We start from the raw sequence: 5,550 nt of genomic DNA on the forward strand, positions 1-5,550 counted from the left end.
TGAGTAAATGTCTGTTTATGAGTTGTAAGAAATCATTAATAATCTTGTAGAAGGAGTAGATGTTTACAACTATTAAACTGAGCAAAATTTGAATGGAGTCTGATGGGCAATGAAGCAGGCAGCCACTTAACTCATCATCCAGTGTGTTATTTTGGAGCAGAGGGCTTTTGTTTTCAGGATAACATTACATCGACAACTGACAGTTATAATACATATAGTTACAGCTGATCAGCTTACAGTGACTGTTGTTCTGTTATTGTCAATTTATGAGTTCATGCACATCCTGTGCTCCTGCAGAGCTCCTGCAGAGCTCCTGCAGCCTTCCTGTCTCTGCCGTGCCTGGGAAGGAGCTTGTGGGGGAAAAAATAGCTTCAACCATAGACTGCATATTAAACAGTATTACAACCTATTACATATACTCTCCATCTCTGAGTTTATATAGAGACTTGGCTGTTGTAAACATTGCTGCTGCTGCAGCAACAGTTGGAAGGGGAGGGTGAGGCGAGCAGGATTCAGTTGGTTGAATCAACAACTTCACTGCTAGATGCCACTAAATCCTACACACTGGTCCTCTAAGTGAGAAAATGTAACACCTCTTACCCTTTTCTCCTCTGCATCCCTCTTTTGCACTCTATTACCCTCGACTTCGTCCTTCACACTTCACACTCCTCCATTCACACTCTCCCCTCCTTCGTGCACACTGTCTTCTGATTGTTGCTCGCCTTGTCCTGTTTTCTATTGACAGCACTTGGATTTTTATTACTGCTTGACTTACAATCATCTGGATCTTTTTAGACTTTCTTTTCATGTTGGATGACTGGTCAAAATGTTACGTGTGAGATCTAGTTAAATGAGTACAGCTGTGCATTTAGTTTGTGTGCATCGCTACTAACAGGCAGTAACCAAAGCTGGGTGTGGACCCACATGGCAGGATTATCTTGCTATGGGGCCTGGGACAAAGATGAACCTGGGCCCCTTACTTCCCTTCTGTGTGCAAAGTGTACAGCATTGCTATTACTGAGTAACAACAAATTAGTGTAGAAATGTGCAAATAAGTACTACCATCATCAAGAGGGTAAAATTCCCCTGCTATGTGCTTGTTAACTTCTCCAGAGGAGCAATTAAAAGCTAACCTGATATGTCAGATGGTTTGTTATACAGAATCATCTGGGAGAAACTATTTGGAAAGGGGCAGGCACTCTCAAAAAACACTTGGCGGGTGAGTGGATGTCTATCATGTCTAACACAAACTAACTTCAACCAATCAGATCAAGCCCCTGCCAAAGTCAGGCAGGAGAAGAGCAAAAACATCTTTTCCATGGAGAAAAGTCTCGAGTGTCATTCTTTTATGACAATATCTACGCTAAACTCTTCAGGAGCTGCCATTGATTGTTTGAGATGAGTTGCTTCCATGGACGCTTCTTGCTTCACAGTTCAGTAATCCCTCCTACGGCGCTGATTGGCTGGCACCACCATGCCTGCGAGACACCTGTGCACACCTGCTCTCTCGTGGCCATGTGAATCAAATACGCAGACTGTTTAACTCCTGTCTGAAGGCAGGTTTGAAATTGAAAAGAAAGAGCCTACAGCCACGCTGGCAGCTCTGTGAAGCTGTACTGTAGCCTTTACCTAAATGCTAACATTAGCATGCAACCAATCTCTTCATGATAATGTTTACTATCATTGTGCTTCAGCGTGGTCATAAACCAAAGTATGATCCTGCTAGATTAAAAACCAGAGGAACACCAGCATTATTACAATTTATCCTGGGGAGGAACATGAATGTCTGTAACAGATTTCATGGCAATCCTTTCATAAACCAACACTGCAAGCTTGGCTCCAACAACTGGTTGAGATATACTCAAAATCCATCAAAGTATTAAAAAAGTCAGCCACGAAACAATCTTTGAGTGACAACAATGCACATCTGCTTGCAGCCCTGCGAGGGCAGAAACAAAAAGTGGTGAGGCCGCCAGTACCTCCCACGCTGGGCGCCAGTGAGCAGATTCACCGGACTGTCACTCCAAAGAGTCCACATTTTCAGCTCAAAGTGATATAGACACAATGATTTTCTCCTGCTGCTTTCACATTTAACCTATAACCCTCATCCTCATGTCCATCCTCCTCTGGCTCTTTGTTACTGCCCCCCATCCCCACCCCAAACCCATTTTCACCTCTCCCCTGCCTCTGTGGTTTCCATAGATTTAATGTCCAGTATCGATTAACAGGCAGCAATGAATGTGATGTGTTTCCCCTTTCTCTGCTCATATTTTAACCAGCAGCTAATCAATACCATGAGGCCTCCCAGCAAGGACATAGGCTCACTTACGGCAAAGGATTTAAGCTTTGTGTGTGTGTGTGTGTGTGTGTGTGTGTGTGTGTGTGTGTGTGTGTGTGTGTGTGTGTGTGTGTGTGTGCGCGCGTGTGACAGGGGTGTACAAGAGGTGTTAGAATGTATGCATGAATGCCTGACTGGTTGCTAATGTGCCTCTACATCTGTATGTGCAAAAATACCTGCAAACTCATACAGTATTTTGAATACACTTACCTAATGCTCTGCAAGTTTCTATAAAGCATTAAAGTCACACTGAGCAGGGAACCAGGCAGGTGAAAAGAAAGAAAATGAAAAACAAGGAACCATTCCAAATAATTAGGCAATATGGCAAAAATACCACAGAAATGCAAACAATATATGTGTGCAGTATTTTACTCCCTCCTGTTCCGTCCACATAACAAAATTCCCACCAAAACACAACAAAAAACTAAACTAAAATCTTGCATATTAATATGGCAAGTTCTGTCATTCAAATCACATAAGTAAGTGTTGACAATTAGTTTTCAATGAATCTAGATGTACTCAGGTATGTCATTAATGGCAGAGAACATCTGAGCCTTCACTTAAATGGAAGTGAAACAGTATAATACTACAATAAAAAAAAAAAGTCCTGTATTCAAAAGATAGAGGACTTACACACTAAAATACTCAAATGCTGCCTGTTGGTGTTATGCTATCAAAGGTTATAATATTGGATAATTATTACCAATGGCTTATGTAACAGCATTTTAAAGTCCACCTCCAGTCATGTTTTAAACAATATAAAATGCTGTGCAAGAAGTAATATTATTACTTTACTTATTACTTACCATTAAAAGTAATTAGCTATATAACTGGTTATAATACTGTTACTTTTGTACTTGCTGATGTTCTTGTTCTGCTGTTGATCCAGTGAACTGTTGCACCCAGAAAGCATTCATTTCCTGTAATGCTCAAAAGGACAAAAATACATTTGAATTGGAACATGAATTCAACAGCAGTGTCTCTTTCTAGAAATCGTGACCTGGTTTACTCCAGATAATCCTCAGACCTTGTTGTGAGCAGTTTCATGCAGGAACTACTTTCTCTCTATGATAGAATCGACTAGAACAACTTCCTTTCTTCTAGAAAGAACATAGTTCCTGCATAAAACTGCTCACAACAAGGTCTGTGGATTGTCTTGAGTAACCAGGTCACGGGTTCACAGAAAGAGACACTGCACTGCAGGTTAAGTTTCAAGTGTATTCTTTGAACCTTTGAGCACCACAAGCTGAGTGCCATCTAGTTCCATAATACTGGCGAGAAGGCAGACACGTCAATGGCTATTATCTCCACAACTTTGCAACTAACACCAAAAATACCTAGAAAAATAAACATCACTGGAGGTAAGAGGAAAAATGTGTTATTTTTATTTCAGAGTGAACTTTCCCTGTAAGTAAAAGAATTGAGTACTTCTTCCACCACTGCAGACAGACAAATATGTAAGTATATACAGGTAGCCTATCATAACAATAATAATAATAAAAATAATAGTCTATTGAGATAATATCTGGGGCACCTGATTCTTAACGGTGATGAGAGCTGACTTACTGATTGGTTTCTTGCATGTTTGGCCTAAACTTGGTGGTGAATTAATCTGGGCACTTTGGCGCAGCTGTTAGGTGTAACCGGCTGTGCGCTGCCGCAAGGGGCGGTACAGAGCATGATACCCTACTTCCCCCGACGCAAGATGGCAAAAGTGGATTTGGTCACACCTCGAATAAGTTACATCCACTGCGCCTCGTGCTCTCAACTTGCACTTTAGATCAGTGTAAGACAGGGTCCACAGAGTGAAAAAAATTGAATGAATGGGATTTATGTACGGGAAATAAACAAACAAGAGTTTGCTAATGCAATCCTGCTGACCTTGATTTCAGTCAAATTTAATTTAAATCCCATTAATTGTTAATGACTGGACAGAATATAACAGAATATAATGATTGTGGGGGAGGCAGAGTGTGAACTATTTTTCAGCTTCTGAAGGGGGATCTGGCAGAAAAAGTTTGGGAACCACTAGTATAGCATATCCTTGTACATTACTCTCGTATATGCTTAACATTTCGGTATAGTTTTTCTCTATATATTTGTATATTCTATAGATATTTATCTTAATGTTTAAAGTATATGTCACTTTTCTTATACTGTATACTCAACTATTTTCATTTCATTCATTTACTTAATCTATTTTTCTCTTATGGTGTTTTCATGTATATTTACTGTATAATACTGTCCACATGCTGTGTGTCTGCTGTGACAAGAATTTCACAGCTTGAGATCGATAAAGTACTATCTATCTATCTATCTATCTATCTGTCCCTTTAATAAATTAAATTTCTTACAGTATTCTGCTCTGGAATTTAAAATAGATGTAAAAATATCAAAATATACAATAAATGAAAAATAATTCATAAAAAATTAAATTAAATAAATAATATTTTGAAAGTAGTCAGCGGGCATTTTGGAAGCACGCGCAGGGCAGGTAGGTGGAGCTCGTGCGCAGCTGGTGTCACTCGTCAAACCAGAGAGAGAGAGAGAGAGAGAGAGAGAGGGAGGCCGTCGGGTACAGAGCAGAGGTTACCACAGGACACTGTGCTGCCTGCCCTGTACGGCTGCCGGACCTCAGCGTGCAACAAGAGTCGCTCAAACCCAAACTGCCTCGGATATCTCGACCTACCTCACCGCCACCGATTCGACTCTTGGATATTCTGCCACTTGGACGTACAGCGGCAACTTCAAAGTCACATACGCCAGTGTATATCCAGCATTAACTGTGTTTTTTGCCGCGAACGCTCGGACTGTCGGCAAGAGCAGCGCGTTTCCACCGACGGCAGCCTTTTACTTTTCGGTGACGGCTACATTCATTCACCGCATGTATGGGTTTATAGGACAAACCGGCTGTGACATGAAGGAATAGTCTGTCAACGAAACGTGCTGGTTACAAGGATTAGCAAGCCGTATTACAATTTTGGCTACTAAAAATAAAACGAAAAAACTGCCGACGATAGCGTCGTAGACCTGCGTAAACCCGTAGAGGCACAGGCTGTCATAAACTCTTGTGTCTTGGTACACTCGTGTACCTTCTTTTTAATCCTTGTTGCTAAACAGAAACGAGGGCTACAACTCCACTGGCACAGCAGTAAAGTCGGAGGCACTTGTAGCATTTGGACCGTGAAAAGACGGACCCCCTAACCCGTCCA

Source organism: Lutjanus erythropterus, chromosome 19 (assembly GCF_056507025.1).
Source record: "Lutjanus erythropterus isolate fLutEry1 chromosome 19, fLutEry1.hap2, whole genome shotgun sequence".
NCBI classification, from domain to species: Eukaryota; Metazoa; Chordata; class Actinopteri; order Lutjaniformes; family Lutjanidae; genus Lutjanus; species Lutjanus erythropterus.